A 17,457-nucleotide genomic window follows, 5' to 3' on the forward strand; every position below is an offset into this window, starting at 1 on the left:
GGCTTAAACGTCTCTTTAAGACTCGACCCCTTCCCATCGACAGAGCCCGCGGGCGGCCATCAGAGCTCAGGACAGCCACGGGGCCAGTGCAAAAATCCTACTCTATCTAGCAGCACCGCCTAGCCGAAACTCGAACACGCGACACGAATTGACCTAATTTTCCCATCTGCTACCTAAGAAGTGCTATTACCCGTAATCATTACAGAGTGGTCCTTCGGCATCCAATCGGATCTGGTATCCCGCTTACATCCCCTTACTAACCCTAAGCCCCCGACCAACTCAATCAATCCGACATTTTTCGGAGATATTTGTGACAGTTGTGATAAATAGGGATGAATCCCAGAAAACTTCATCTATTGTCAGAGATCCCCATATTGGCCTTATTCTTAAACGGAATAAAAGCACTTTCTGAACAACGCAACAATCACATTTGGTAAATTTTTACCCCGAGTCCCACTTGAAATCACAAAAGTATTTTGATATATACCCACATTCAGAAGTAAACGTGACCGCTGTTCATTTACTGATTAGTTAAAAAGCCCTACACCACGACAAGGTTCAGTTTTATCGTAGGGAAATTGACTCTTTTCGGTGAATAATTAACTTAAAATCGCTTACGTTTTTTGCTTACTTTATTCAGCCATACTCAGAAATTTATGACAAGCAATTTATAATTATAATAATTTAAATTTAAACTTGAACATTTGTCGCCGTTATCGTTTTACTGTTTCCTTGTCTGTAGTGATTTACAGATCTACAACTTAAACACACATATTTTAAAGGTTTTTTGATTCTGTTTTCTAAACCGTTCCGATGTCGCAATATTTTACTAAATATCTCGATCGATTCGATTTGAGATTAATGAAACTAATATTTTCTCGAAGTTGTGTGAGTTACTTCTATTGAGTTTAATTTCAATTAAAGCTTATACTAATTTAGTACACCTATTGAACATATTACTATGTCAGAGTTAAACCTTATCGTATTTATTTATATATTAAGTTTTATCCTAATTTGGCTTAAGTGTTACTCAATTTTGTTCGAGTTCTTGCGGTCTGGTGGTGCTTTAAAAATTAAAAACTTTTTGTCAAAGCTTTTGGTATTTCTCAATTTCATTTAACGGGTGACAACTAAAATTTTGGTATTTCTCAATTTCATTTAACGGGTGACAACTAGAATTTTGGAATTTTGGAAATCATGTCAACTATACGAATCCCAACATCTCTTGATTCTACCAACCAACTGTTTGCAATTCGTGACTCTCCAGTTATTTTTGTACACCAAGGAATTCAAAATCCCAAAGAAATCTTCGATTGGAACAACTGAGACAGATTTTTCGGGTCGTGGTTTTTGGATAAAAGAGGGATAGAATGGGTATTCGGGAACGATTGTGTTTTTTTTGGCGTAATGCGGTGTTGCTCTATCCAGCCAAAATACGTATTGTCCATCTGCATGATGTTTTTGTAGAAGCGGAATCAAAATTTTCTTCAAACATTCGTCTGGCACAACTTAATTGATAGCCAAACCAGAGGGCTTGTTTATGAAGAAACACGAGAAAGAGAACAATGTCCTTCTGCGTCCATAATTTTGGCTGGTCTTCCACTACCTTGCTTGCGAATAGTTATTGGGTATCTTGGGATATAGTAAATAGTCAAAGCCGCAACATACCCGCTTTTTAAAAGTGGTACCGTACACTTTTTGTCGAGATTTCTGTGGCAATTCGTAGAAGTGTACAACGCGCTCCCGAAATGTTTCGACGTCATTGTAAGCAAAACAAGGCTAGCATAAACAAAACAAAAAATATTAACAAAAAGAGGAGAGAGAGCTAACACATACATACTCTCATTTCACTCAGAGCTCGTTTGTTGTTGAGTACAGGGGCTTAAAAAAAATTCCAAAATTTTAGTTGTCACCCGTTATATTGTAATCAAACATGAAGTAATTTGCGGTTTCATCACTAACGAGAATGACATTAGCTGAGGCTCGATTATGTAGGAGTGAGAGGGGAGCAAAGAGTGGAGGAGAGAATCCGGGAGCTTGGAATTTGATGTTCTTGATATTATTCCTACTACAAACAGCCTCAGCGAGGGCCAATGAGGTTCAAAAAGGCGTGGCAGATGAAGACATTTGGTGGTATTAGTAGCGAAAAATCAGAAAACGACGTCAAACTACAAAAACAAACCGCGTCGGACAATGGGGTTTGTTTTTGGACTTTGACGTCACGCTTCATCGTGATTGGTCGATTTACGATTCCACCCACACCATGATGAAATTTTTTCATTGCACTAACACCACTTAACTAACATTGCCACGCCTGTATATATCACATTGAGCGAGGGACACAGCTAGTGTCAAAAAATCTTTATATGTGTGCGGTAGAAATGGTCGGGTATGAAAATTTGAATACCCGGACCCGACCCGTACCCGATCAAGAAAAAAATTAAAAACCCGTACCCGACCCGAACCCGCAAATTTATTATTTTTGATACGGGCCCGGGTACCCGACCATCTATAGTGTTAAATGTGGTCAATGGAGATACCCGACCCGACCCGTACCCGGTTTCAAAAACAAAAATTAAGGACCCGTACCCGACCCGAACCCGCAAATTATTATTTTTCAATACCCGAACCTGACCCGAACTCGGCGGGTACGGGTACGGGTGCGGGTTTCGGGCAAATTTTCCGCTACCCGACCATCTCTAGTGTGCGGGGTGGAATACTTCAATGCATATGGGGAATTTCCGACGTAGGACTACGTCTTTGTTTACTATACTGGGTAGCACTTTGTGAAAACGAAAATAGAAGTGGTATGGTGGTAATAACTACTAAACTACTGAACGAAACTGAACAACTTATATCTATACCTATAAAGAAGGATTTCTGTCTGTCTGTCTGTATGTTCCTTATATAATCGAAAACTACTGAGCCAATCGGCATAAAAATATGCATGTAGAGGTTTTTTGGGGCCAGGAAAGGTTTTAGTGATGGTTAGAAACCTTTCCCCTCACTAAGAGGGGGGGCTCCCATACAAATGAAACACAAATTTCTGCATAACTCGACAACTAATCAAGCAAATACAACAAAATTTGGCATGTGGGTGTTTCCGGTGACAAGAATTTATTCTATGGTAAATTGAGACCCCTCCCCTCTTTATAAGGGGAATTATAACTCCTCTCCTCTTTAAAAGGGGGGGCTTCCATTCAAATTTCCTCATAACTCGAGAACTAATCAAGCAAATGGAACCAAATTTGGCATGTGAAGGTTTTCGAGGGCAAGAATATTTTCTATAGTAAATTAGGACCCATCACCACTTTAAGAGGGGGGGCTCCTGTACCAAAGAAACACAATTTTCCTCATAACTCGAGAACTAATCAAGCAAATGGAACCAAATTTGACACGTGGGTGTTTTTGGAGACAAAATTTTTTTCTATGATGAACTGGGACCCCTCCTCACTTTAGTAGGGGGGGCTCCTATACAAATGAAATACAAATTTCCTCATAACTCGAGAGCTAATCAAGCAAATGAAACCAAATTTGGCATGTGAAAGTTTTCGAGGGCAAGAACATTTTCTATGGTGAATTAGGACCCCTCCCAACTTTAAGAGGGGGGGCTCCTATACAAACGAAATACAAATTTCCTCATAACTCGAGAGCTAATCAAGCAAATAGAACCAAATTTGGCACGTTGGTGTTTTTGGAGACAAAATTTTTTTCTATGATGAATTGGGACCCCTACGCACTTTAGGAGGGGGGGCTCACATACAAACGAAATTCAAATTTCCTCATAACTCGAGAACTAATCAAGCAAATAGAACCAAATTTGGCATGTGGAGGTTTCTGGAGGCAAAAATATTTTCTATGGTGAATTAGGACCCCTCCCAACTTTAAGAGGGGGTACTTCTACACAAATAAAATACAAATTTCCTCATAATTCGAGAACTAATCAAGCAAATGGAACCATATTTGGCATGTGGGTGTTTTTGGATGCAACCATTTTTTCTATGATGAATTAGGACCCCTTACCTTTTTAAGAGGGGGGGGGGGGCTCTCATACAAACGAAATACAAATTTTCTCATAACTCTAGAACTAATCAAGCAAATGGAACCAAATTTATCATGTGGGTGTTTTTGTAGGCAAGAATATTTTCGATGGTATATTTTCTATGGATTTCCCCACTTTAAGAGGGGGTGGGCTCCTATACAAATGAAAAACAAATTTCCTCATAACTCGAGAACTAATCAACCAAATGGAATCAAATTTGACATGTAAGTGGTTTTGGACGCAAGATTTTTTTCTATGGTGAATTGAGACCCCTCTCTTCTTTAGAAAGCGAGTTATGGCCCATCTCCCCTTTAAGAGGGTGGGATTCCATACAAATGAAATGCAAATTTCCTCTTATCTCGAGAATTAATCAATCAAATGGAACCAAATTTGGCATGTGGGAGTTTTAGATGGTAGAAATTTTTTCTATTGTGAATTACGACCCCTTCCCCTTTTAAGAGGGGAGCTCCCATACAAATGAAATTCAAATTTCCTTATAACTTGAGAACTAATCAAGCAAATGGAACCAAATTTGGCATGTGTGATTTTGGAGTCTTGAATTCATTTTACGATAGTTAGAGACCTCACACCCCTGTGGTAGGGGGATATGGACTCTCATACAAATAAAACAGAAATTTTTGCGAAACTCATAAACTAATCGAACTCGAGAAATTCGACTCTTCCATAAAACATTAGTCAATACAAGACCACAAAAACTATCTATAGTAACACTAAATCATTCAGGACGAGACGGTCGCGAGTGTTGCCGGTGACCCGCCGTCGGAAGCGCCGCCCACTGGGGGGCTTGCAAAATTCGAGATTGTGACAAAGATCATCCGAGATTCATGATTTATGTACAACACAGGTTAATTTGTGGCAATACGAAGTTTGTCGGGTCAGCTAGTCTATATATATAAAAATGAATTTCTGTCTGTATGTTCCTTTAAAAATTGGAAACTACTGAACCGATCGGCGTGAACATTTCCATGCAGGGGTTTTTGGGACCGGGGAAGGTTTTTATGACAGTTAGAGACCCCTCTCCCCCGTAAGATGGGGGGGGGTCTCCCATACAAATGACAAGAATTTCTGTCTGAAGTTTTTTTAGAGCGTCTTAGTCGAAATGAAGAAATTTCTGCATAACTCAAGAAATAATTAAGTAAATGAAACCAATTTTGGCATGTAAGGGTTTTTGGAGGCAAGAATTTTTTCTATGGTGAATTGTTCGGTGTTGAGTCAGACCGAACCAAGTGACAAAACTATGATTTCGAGAAAAACGCGTTCGAAATTGGCTGCTTATAGCTATTATAGCTGTTTGCAAACATTTATGTAGTCTGGTTAGAGCTTAGAAATTTCTTGATCGTTTTCTGTCATTAACTCAATTTTTAAATTTTGCGTCTTGGTCCGGTCTGATTCAACACCGACCAATTGAGACTCCTCCTCCCCTCTTTAGCAGGAAGAGGCTCCCATACAAATGAAATACAAATTTCCTCATAACTCGAGAACTAATCAAGCAATCAGTACTAATCAGTATACCTGAAGGTTCCGAAGGAGATTGCTGCTGGCCGTCATTTCATCTTCCAACAACACGGAGCAACTGCTCATAATGTCAACAAAACACAAAATGGCTTGCTAAAAATTTTCCGGAGTTTTGGGAGAAGGAAATTTGACCTCCTAGCAGTCCCGATATCAATAGTTTGGATTATTTTGTGTGGGGCGTCGTCGAGCGGGATACCAATAGGACGCCTCACACCATGCTTAAGTCGCTCAAAGCTAAGATCATCGAGGTGATGACGTCTATGGATCGAAACATGGTAAAACGTGCATGCGACAGTCTCCGGAAGCGTCTATCAACAGTAATTGAAAAGGAAGGTGATTTTTTTTTAATGAAATAATTTACAATTCCGATATGCTACGAAAGAAAATAAACCATAAAACGTTACTCGCATATCTGACTAACTGTTTTTCTAACTTATTTTCTAAAATATGTTATTTATGGCTAAAATTCGTCACGCACCCTGTATCTCTATATATCAACAATGCCGCTGAGGTAGGTTCAATCTTTTGTTGTCAAAAGAAAGATATTTTTATAAGAATTCCAATGATGTGGTACTTGTTCACGCCACGCCTCTATTTCTAGTAGTTTTTGCCAAAAGAAGGGTATTTTACCCTAGTTTACTCGAAATGAAGAAATATAACCACATCTCCGGATTCTGATGAATGCCCCAAAAGGGCGAAGAGCGGAACTTTTTTCCTAGTGTCTTTTGCTTTCATTTTATCATTTATGGTCTTCGGCACTTTTGTTCGTATGAATATCCCCCTTAATCTAAAATTGTTAAAAGTTAGTCATTGCTTACTATAATGAAAATAACTTTCCTTGAAAATTCTTTAGAAATTAGTTTTTCATACATAGCTTATGTTGGTTGCATTTTACAAGAATATATGGTTCTAGGCGATTATTGAAGAACTCAAAATACACGTTTTTGCGGAAGATTGCGAATCTCTAGCACCTTTCCTTACAAAGTTATCGCTTTTGGCTCGTGCAGTTAGGAAAAAATAAAGCTTAAATAAGCGGTAACTTTGCAAGGAAAGCTCCTACAAAAAACATGGGTTTTGAGTCTTTCAATAATCGCCTAGAACCATATACTCTTGTAAAACGGTACCAACATACGCTAAATATAAAAAACTTATTTTCTATGAATTTCCAAAGAAAATGCTCCATAACTCTGCACTCGATAGAGATAGAAATGTCATTATTTTAGCAACATTGTTAACCTTTACAGTTTCTCTAACTTTGCCGAAGAAAAAATGTGTCTATCACAAAAACACACACAAAAAAATGGACGTGTATCGAGCCTCTAGCGAACGCAAAACACATAAAATGTATGATTGTCGTACTCTCATTTGGGTGGTTAGGGACAAGCGGAACACATACAAGTTTATAGTACTCGACTTAAGCTTTAAGATGAAGCGCTGATTTCATAAATCCGCTTGCCCCATTTTACCTCATGGGTTCGTGAAGCTATGGAAATTTAAAGCTTGAATATGCGATAACTCAGCAAGTGAAGGTCCACGAGATTTGCGGTCTTCTGCAAAAACGTGTATTTTGAGAGCTTCGATAAAATTGCCTAGAACATTGTATTCTTGTAAAATGCAACTAAGAAAAGCTAAGTATGAAAAACCAATTTTTAAAGAAGTTTTAAAAAATATGCCCTATAGTTCAATACTCGTTTAAAAAAATTTTATTTCTTCAGCAAAGTTGCTTGTTTTTACGACATTCACAACTTTGCCGAAGAAACTATGTCTATATTTCCTAACACAAAAAAGTTATTTTTTAATTTTCATGATAGTAAGCGATGACTAACTTTTGACAGTTTAAGATTAAGGGGGATATTCATACACACAAAAATGCTGAAGACCATAAATGATAAAATGAAAACATGACACTAGAAAAAATTCAATTTTTTCCCTTTTGGACTACTGTGCGATGGAATAAGAGATTTCTTTTCGCCATAAATAAACTATTTTCATGAGGAATCCGACGAAATGGTATTCGTTTATGGCACATGGCTTCCTCCCCTGTTGCCCCGAGCCACCTAAAAATCTGTCTACTTTTTGGCAAACTATAAAGCGAGACAAAGCCGTTTGTTTTTACGTTTTTAAACCTTCCCCTTGTTAATGGCTACCCTATTCCTTTCGTTCATAAATCCACTCTTGTCGTCCAGCGACTTATACAAATGCTATCTTTCCAAATGCAAGAGAAACGTAACGTACCCTTTACCCTTTTGAACTTTCCACCCTAGATGTAAGTGGTCGCCGCTCCCTTTTGTTAATCTCCCTGCGTTGATTCTTTTATGTCAAGTTTGATTAAGAACCGTCCAGGTGTTTCGGAGTTACAGTAGAACATATCTTCATACCCACGTTACTCAACCAGCTCCGCCGCGTTCTCGTCTTCCAGCCACTTGCGCAACTGCAATTATTTTAAAGGCAAGAGAAACACAACTCATTTTACCTACTGTGTGGGCCAAGTCATGTGAACATGTGTGCCAAATTTGGTGGAGAACGGTCAAGGCGTTCTGGAGTTATGTCGGAACATACAAACATACATTCACTTTTATATATACAAAGTGTTAGGTTGCTTAGTGCAGATATTTCAGGGAGTGATAAAGGACCACATTTGACGAAAAAAATCTTTCTACGCATATGATCAAATCTCAATCATTACAGAGTTATTAAACATTTTTAGTTTTCGGTTCTGTTTGCCTTAAAGCAGCTCTGGTATAAAAACTATGTTAGCGAGCCCATTATGTTACTTTAAATCGAAAGTTTGTACTGAAAATTAATCTTAAACCTCCTGCTTCATAAAATTCAGTAACTTTTCAAAAGCAAAAAGCTTTGAAATAAGTGTTTCTTAAGACGTTTTTCTCCTAATTTCTCCTAAAAAGGTGTGATAAAACTGATTGCTTTTATTTACTGGTACCGTATTACAATTTTTTCTTTGGCGTGAAACGCCTATCTCTTTTAGTTTCGTTGCAATTCTGTTTTGAACATATGGCTTTGGGTGTTGAATTAGCAGCTGAAAACTGTACAAACTCATACATTACGCATAGCACACTAGACCACCGCGTGCGACGGACACAGTCTGACGCATATGGAAAACAATAACGAAACCGACTGCTCGAGTCTCTCTGGGACGTTTTTGAAAACGATTGCAGTATTAAAATGTATTCTCCGGAAGAACTCGCGGACATTCACTTTTGTTATGGCTTCGCTATGGTCGTTATGGTAACGACAGAACAGCAGGAGTGTGGTTGTAGATTTTCTGATCGTCAGCTACCTAATGCAGGTAAATGAACACAAATCCAGAAGTGTTCGTTTTGTAACACCATGACTTTAATTCAGGGACGTCGGCGACAACGCACCGTCGCTTCCGCGAAGGAACGGGCATCATCAGCAAATTGCGCCACCGTGGAGATGTGGAGCGTGCTGAACCGGGTGAAAATGCTTCCTTTCGACACTACAGGTTCAAGAGCTGCTGTATGCTAATAAACCTATGCGGCTTGAGTTGGTGGCGAATCCCAAATTTATGAAAAACATTGTTGTTGCCGTTGTTGTTTTTCATACGTGTCAGACTGTGTTCGTCGCACGCGGTGATCTAGTGTGCTATGCGTGATGTATAAATTCGTGCAGTTTTCAGATACTAATTGCCGTTTAATATTAAAAGAATTGAAATCTCGTGAATTATATGGATATGATAAAAACCCCACAAACGCTTAACAGAGACAGCCATGGTAATAAGATTAGGTTAAGTATAACGACGGCGAGCATGAAAAAGTGACTTATACCTTTTATATGGATCTATTCTGAATCAACAGAACGCCTAGGAATATAGCTATCAAATTATTTGACAGAGTAAGCAGCGATATCGGCATGGAATTTGGGCTTGGCAAATACCTATCAGTACAGCTTCAAACAGGGCTGCGAGGTTTAGGACATGAGGAGATATGGTTTGTGGCAAAGCAAAGCAAAGCCAGGTGCTACATTCCGTTCTCAAAACTTGACCTTCTGTTTTTTATACGACAGACTTCGTAGCCAGCTATTGGAATACAGGACAATTGCAGGGCCAGTTGCTACCTCCTATTGATTCCAACAGCCTCTCTCCCAGTCGAGGTTTTTGGCAAATTGTACAAATAGCTTGGTTTCAGGCAGCACACCAGTATTCACCACTCTAATATCAAGATAGTTCTGCGGGACTCATTTTTATGTCAAGTGAACTGGTTCCTAAAGTCTTGCCTTAACGCGGGGAATAAGGTACGAGCACTGAATGCATTTGCCATTTCCCAGTGACCTGCAATTTTGGAGTTGTGAAGTGTAGCAAAACTGGCCTAGAAGATCTTGAGAGGAGGGTGCAGTGAGAAATCCAGCAAGTTGGTATGTGACACCTTCAATCGACACTGAAGATTTACTTTGCCACGAGTAGAAGGGGGTGTAGGAATAGTCGACGTTCAAGCACTATCCGTTGCTCAGGTGTGTCAGATGCGTGGATATTTGGTAGAATGAGTAATTCGACAGGGAACTTACAGAACTGTTTGGGCCGTTGAGAGGGGCTAAAGCACTTTACATATGGCACATCCAAACTACGACCTCAGATGTAGTCTATTGTGGAGAAAGATATTGCACCAGAAGTTGGCGCTGCGATGTAGTTTGTTGGAGGAAGATGTGCCAAATTACCGCTACAAACCAGACCCGTCTTAGAACTAACAACTAACAACAACTAACCGGACATTATAATTTACAACAAGGATAGACATATAATAACCATTATTGACGTCGCCATATCTTATTTACTTTACTTTTTCGGCGACAATCCGCTTATCGAATTCAGGTTCAGGAGCCGTCTCTACGTTTCTTGATCTTAGACTGCCGCTCAATAGTCTCACCTAACACCCGCTACTCTAGCATCCACGTCAACATCGCTCATCCAATGGGTACGGGGTCTGCCTTGAAGCAGTTGGCTTCTGTCAGGTTCTCTGCTAAGTATTGTTTTCGCTGGTCTCTCATTCGGCATCTTTGCTACGTGGCCAGCCCGTTATAGCCTGCCGTGCTTTGGTTGCTTCACAATTCTTTATTTATTTTAATATGCCGCCAAGAATTGATCGCAGGATCTTACGCTCAAAAAGGTCAAGAACTCGTCGGTCGCTCTCCTTAAACGTCCACGTTTCGTGGCCGTAGAGTACCACCGGGAGAATGAGCGTGTCATAGAGCGCGAGTTTTATACGAAGTTGCACGCTACGGGACCCAAGCTGGCTACGTAATCCGTAGAAGGCCCCGTTGGCAGCCGCTATCCGCTTTTTACTTCGTGGCTCATGTCATTAACGTGCCTAGATAAACAAACTCGTCGATCATTTCAAAGGTATCTCCATCTATCACCACTGCAATTTCAACACCCGAAGGGCTACCGCGCTCTCTACCAACCACCATATACTTGGTTTTGGCAGTATTAATGATAAGGCTTATCCTCACAGCTTCCTTCTTGAGATGCGTGTACATTTCTTCCACAGCTTTACGGTTAATGGTCGTCCGCGAACCCTAGGAGCATATGAGATTTCGTGATGATGGTAACCACTTCTTTACACGCCTGCCCTTCGAATAGCACCTTCCAATGCAATGTTGAACAGCAAGTTCCGTCACCTTGCTTCAAACCATCTAACGTCACAAACGAGTCCGATGTCTCACCCGCTATCCTGACGCTTGATTTTGAATCATCAAGGGTAGCATGCATCAGCCTAATCAGTTTTGTTAGAAAACCATAATCTACCACAGCTCATTTCGTTTAACTGAATCGCACGCCGCCTTGAAGTCTACGAACAAATGGTGAGTTTGCAAGTTTAATTTCTGAAATTTATCGGGGATCTGTTGCAAGGTGAAGATTGGGCCCGTCACGGAGCGTTCCTCTCGAAAACCGCACTGGTATTTGTCAACATCGCCATGCCACTGAGCTGTAATTTAGAGGTCACAACACACGGTCATAAAATTGTAAAATATCGTCCGCCGGCAGTGGAGTTGAAAGAGTTCTGGAGATTAGAAGAGGTCCCAAGAATAGTTCTGATAGTGCTATGCGCAATCGGAGTGGTTCCAGCCAGCCTGAGCCTAATCCCCCTTTAGTAACCGCGCAGGCTAGGTGAAATTTCGCGACTTTGTCGCGAGCGCGAAAAATCAGTTAAATCAATCGTTATAAATTATCGTAAATTAGTTGTGTGCCCGATCCTACTCGAAATCCCTTTGCCTCTCAGCCACGGGAACACAGGTTTCATTTGCTGTTTTTACTCAGTTGACTGCAGCGCGTCAGCGAAACAGAATTCGAGAAAGTGGTGTATGAAGCAATTGCAGCTCATTAAAAAAATCATGTTTCGAACTATGGCCGCATGGTGGCGCTCGAATGTTGCAGTTTTCAGTACCAGTTGCAAAAAAATGATTCGAAATCATCGATTTGACGATGTTTTTGGAAACATTTTGAAAGATATGTCAGTTTGATGCATTGACGATCTAAAAGTGATAGTTTGAAAACATGGGAGAGAACTTTGAAATGAGAATTTTAAAGAACTTGATTGGAAATACTTCCAAGCGGATTTTCCACGTTATCGAGCGTGTTCACAAACAAAAACAAAATGCTAGAAGCATTAGAATCTGCCAAAAAAGTCGAACTATACTATTTCATATCACCCCGGATCTCAATTATTTATATTACCTACGAGGGCATCCCTCGTACTGATCTAAAATCCGGGCATAAATCAAAGCCAAAACATTTTACAGTAAAACCAAACTCGACGGAGAACCAACCAATAGATTATTTGCTACCGAGTGGCTACACTAATTCGATTTTCTGCAGAACCACACAACCACGCGGTGCGCGTGGAAGCCATTCCATTGTATTGAGGTTAGATCAAACAATTCAATTTTGTTTCAGCGTGTTCCATTACCGGCTTTGTACTGAAGAGTAGTAGAAAAAAACACACACATTTTGAACATTTTGCACGCTAACTGATAGCAGCTCCAGTTAAATATTGGTTCCGCATTGTGTTACAGTATGCAGCATCCGCATTTGGCAAAGTGCGGTAGAACAATGTGAAGATGATATCATTACCGCTTTTCTAGTGGGGTGGAAAAAGAAAACATTAGGGACAGTTCAGGAAAATTAATTGGAAAATGTCAAGGCTAAAATTACGAAGCTGTAATGGAACTAATAGTGAAATGATATTACATTCAGCGGTGACTGTGCACAGTCTAGTTTGAATTTTGTTTATATTTTAACCATTTCAATCACATCGCAATCGTTATCTTAGTTAAATAAACAACAACGCACAACTTCCATCATGTTTAATTTCAATTACTACCGACTGGGGGAAGGAAAAGCGTTCGTTTGGGGAAGCAGAAAAAATTCGCGAAATCAAACCACAACAAGCACTGCCCATGGTTCGACCGACCATCAAGATTCGGAGGCTCCATCGAAAGTAAATATAACATGTGCTGTTTGAGTTCGTTTTGCTCCAGTTTTCTTTTTTCTTTTTTCATCTGCATTCCTACCATCGCCAACAACATTCAATCTAATTTCAAAGGTTTAGAATAAACACACGTTCGTCGTAGCGAAAAGTTGCCGGAGAAAGAAAGCTCAGAGGCGGGGTAAAAACAGCCCTATTGTGAGTGAAAGGGGATGAAAAGGATTTTGAATTCAATTCTACCTGTTCGCAAAACATATCAGCTGCAGAGACAGGCGAAATAACAATGTGTTCCTGCTGAGGAAAGGGTGGTACCGGGCTTATTTGTCTTGGATATATTTCTGTCAGAAAAATGAAATATAAAACAAGCAGAAGTCGAGTAATTGATTCCAAACATGGCAAGCTTCGGTTGTACGTCATCGCCAAAAGCATGGCGGGAGGGGAGGGGCGGGTGGTAGTAAACATTAGACGGTGCTTCGTATCAGTCCGTGATTGATAACGTGTCACAGCGATAACGTAACAACAACACAGCAGCATTAGGTTTATCGTCGTCGCCTAAACCGGACCGGAAAATGTCGGCCTGCGGTCAGCTGGAGGCGACACTTGCATCGCGATGGAATCCACAGGCGTCGGTGGTGTAATGGTCAGCATAGTTGCCTTCCAAGCAGTTGATCCGGGTTCGATTCCCGGCCGACGCAGGACGTTTATTTTGCGCTGGGTGAATCTCTTGCACTGAGAAGGTAATTTTTTACAGTTTAAATTACTTTTTATTAGCGTGAAATGAATATTGGTTTTATATTACTATTTTTAATTAGTAGTAGATATCAATTTATTTTCCTAAAAAAAATTATTCTTACACAATCTCTGTAAGATACCATGGCGGAACTTGGGATAAGCTTTGCCAAACAAACCCGCCAACTGAAACAGGTAATGGATCTAATGCACAATCTGTTTCCGATCGACGAGCTGATTAAATTTTCATTCTTCGTTTCAGGTAAAAAATCTGCAATATTCAGTCCGGTACATCAAACGAATTTACACGTGCATTTTGCCATCAGCCGTTGGCTAAAAATAACTAGAAATGAACAAAAAAAAGCCAACGTCGTTTAATTAAGTTAGTAACTTGGAAGGAAAGATGCATCGCGCTTAGGAGAATGAACACAAAACCCATCCCAATGTGCGCCATTCCATGATGGACAGCTAGGAAAACTGAAGAATAAAGCGTGATTACCACGCCTAGTTTCCATCGCCGGCGGTGTCAGAGCAGCCAGTTGCTTTCCACATGGAAAGCACAACAAAGGGGAATCTTGTTCATCGTTCATTGTTTCCCGGTTTTCTCCAGTAAAGTTCCATGATCTGCCGAGCGGTATGAAGTAACAACAAAGCAGAATTTGTGAGATCGACCACAATCACAGAAGATCTTCACTGTTTCCCCTTTTTCCCGAAGGCCAAGAGCTTTGCACAGTGGAATTGATGTACTTGCAAATTATAATCAACTATTATTAATGTGTTGTTAAAACATATAGTTTTTACCTTTGTTATACTATAACAAAGGTTTAAAAATTGGTCGAAAAACACGAAATTGATCCGAGGCCCGGAGGGCCAAGTCACATATACCAATCGATAGGGTTCGACGATTTGAGCAATGTCTGTGTGTGTGTGTGTGTGTGTGTGTGTATGTATGTAATGATTTTTTCTATCGCCTGTTTCTCAAAGATGGCTGAACCGAATCGTTCGCTATTACTTTTGTTTGAAAGGTATTATTGTCTAGTAGATCACTATTGAGTTGCTTCGTGACACGACGTTTCGTTTAAAAGTTATAAGCAAAAATGTGAAAAATACGTGACACGGGTTTCTCTAGAACTACATGACCGATTTCAACGATCTTAGTATCAAATGAAAGCCCTTATTAAAGCTAAATTATTCAGAAATTTTTAATTGAAAACAAACAAGTAGTTTAAAAGTTATGCTTAAAAAACCTGTTTTGACAAGGAAATAATTATCGCCTGTTTCTTAGAGATGGCCAAACCGATTTATGCGCTATTAGTCTCATTTGAAAGATAATATATGCTAATAGATCACTATTGAATGGTTTTTTGATTGGACGTTTAATTTGAAAGTTATGAGCAACCGTATACACCACACCAAAATTAACAATAATTTATAATGATTTTAACCAAGATAATTTACCTAATTTGAAATATTTTAATATCAAACGAGAGGTTTTGACAATACGAATATATATGCAAAATTTCATAAGAATTGGTTGTACCGGTCAAAAGATATTACCCCTCGAACACTCGCGCCAACTTTTGCAACACAGTTACTCGCGCGCACTATAATCCCAAACCAAAGAAAACGTGCGCACTAGAGGTTTGACTGGGAAAACTTGGTTTTAGGTTTATCGAACCTTTAGAAAAGTTTCTTGAAATTAAAAGCTCTATCGTCTGGTGGAATCTAAATTTTGATTAATCCCCCTAAAAGTGAAATAAAAAAAATTATTTTTCTTCAGTGTCAATAACACATTGATGTGCTCTGCAAAGTTATAGAGCATATTATTACAAGAAATTTTGCTAGAGACAGTAACCTTCCATCTCTGCAGCTAAGATAGAAAAATCTTATTTATTGTATATGAATTTGTAAACTCAGTTTTTATAAATTTTGCTCTTTTTGTAATTGTTGTATGACTTTTTCTTGTATTACAAAATTGTACAAATGATAAAAATACACAACTTTGCTGAATATAGTATACCTCTATGTTTGCTTGTTTAGGAACTGTAGAACTTTGATTATAAAAAAATACCTTAATTTTGATTACGAATTACTCGACTACCAGCAGACGGATACATTCCACTTGGGGTCAATTGCGGTACACCTCGCTTGCTGATTGCTTCGTTTCTGTGATGGCGGTTTATGCTGATCTATTTTCCCAACAATTTAAATTATTAATGCATTGAATATCAGAATAAGTTTATTGAAGAATATACGTTAGTTAAACAACGATTTGTAACTTTATAACAATATGGCGTTGAAAAACCTACACGTGTTGTACGAAATACAACAGCGTGAGTAACCGAAGGTTAATAAAAATTGATGAAAATTATTCAAGAAAACTCTATTGATGTGAATCAAATAGAATGGCATTACAGGAAATTATGCATAGTTCAAAAACCTATAAACTAGACCTTTAATAGGCAATGTATATGTTAAAGAATAAGATTTCCTCTTACAACTTACTTTTATTTGCACTTACTCAAATTAATAACAACTTACTTATCCTTACTCAGCAATTACATGAAAATAGGATCTATCAAAATTTAAAAGTGTCCCTATTTTGTTCAAAATTTGTAAACTTATTCAATTTTCAAAAATTTTATGTAAACCAACGTATTACGCAACGTTAACCAATAGATGAATTATGTCCCGAAAACGTATCGATTTCTATCTCAAATACCAAGTAAGACCGTATAACAAAGGTTCCTTTCACCACTAGGTGGATTAAATCGGGTTTTTAATCTTAGTTACTGGACCGCCTTCCCGTAGTCTTCGATGCAACGGAATTAGCGAGCTTCTAATTGATAGTTCATTGCGCATATTACGGTGAAAATTTCGCTTTATAGTAGTACAATGTCGAATGCAGAGTGCGTCAATTATCCTGCAGTCTTTCGGCATAGACTAGACTTTATCATAAAAGCCGTAAAAACACCAAAAAATAGTTTAAGGAGGTTAAATCGCTCGATCTTGGATGCCAATCACGGAGCTTCATTACACGACTCATTCAGTTTCGGAAAAAAAAATTATTTCAATAAATTAATTGCGGCACACGCAGTGTGGCATGTTGCGTCGTCTTGTTGAAACTACAACTCCTTCATAAGAAAAAAAGCTAGTTTGTGGGGTTCGCATATGATTCTGTATTTAGTTGACAAATTAAGGGTTAACGGCAAGGTCTAATGTATCTCTGGCTGCTCCTCCCGGGAGTAACTTACATACGGTGCATGAGGATCTTAAGTCATGCGTTTGGACGAAGCAGGCAAAAGCATCAGTACTTCGAGGACCAGCCGACCAAATTATTATGCTCTATAACAATGGCAGACCCCGAGCTGCCAAAATCGTGAAGAAACTGTAAGCGTCGGTGGTGTAATGGTCAGCATAGTTGCCTTCCAAGCAGTTGATCCGGGTTCGATTCCCGGCCGACGCAGGATGTTTATTTTGTGCTGGTTGAATCTCTTTAACTGTGATGGCGATTCGCGTTACAGCTTAAATCAATTTTTATTAGTGTGTAATAAACCTTGATTTGATATTACTATTTTGAATTGGAATTTAATTTCTTAAAATTAAATTATGCTTATACAACGTCTGTAACATGATACAATTACGAAGCTTAGGATAAACTTAAGAGCTTTACACAGTGAAACTGATGTA

At 39.1% G+C, this 17,457-nt stretch overlaps 2 non-coding genes across 2 annotated transcripts; both read left to right on the forward strand.

The window, feature by feature from the left end:
• Positions 1 to 13,661: 13,661 nt before the first annotated feature.
• On the forward strand, positions 13,662 to 13,733 carry Trnag-ucc (transfer RNA glycine (anticodon UCC)). Its single transcript has one exon. It is a non-coding gene; the product is annotated as a tRNA-Gly (tRNA).
• A 3,428-nt stretch (positions 13,734 to 17,161) lies between these two features.
• Trnag-ucc (transfer RNA glycine (anticodon UCC)) lies at positions 17,162 to 17,233 on the forward strand. Its single transcript has one exon. It is a non-coding gene; the product is annotated as a tRNA-Gly (tRNA).
• The last annotated feature ends 224 nt before the right edge of the window (positions 17,234 to 17,457 follow it).

Source organism: Sabethes cyaneus, chromosome 1 (assembly GCF_943734655.1).
Source record: "Sabethes cyaneus chromosome 1, idSabCyanKW18_F2, whole genome shotgun sequence".
Classification (NCBI taxonomy): domain Eukaryota; kingdom Metazoa; phylum Arthropoda; class Insecta; order Diptera; family Culicidae; genus Sabethes; species Sabethes cyaneus.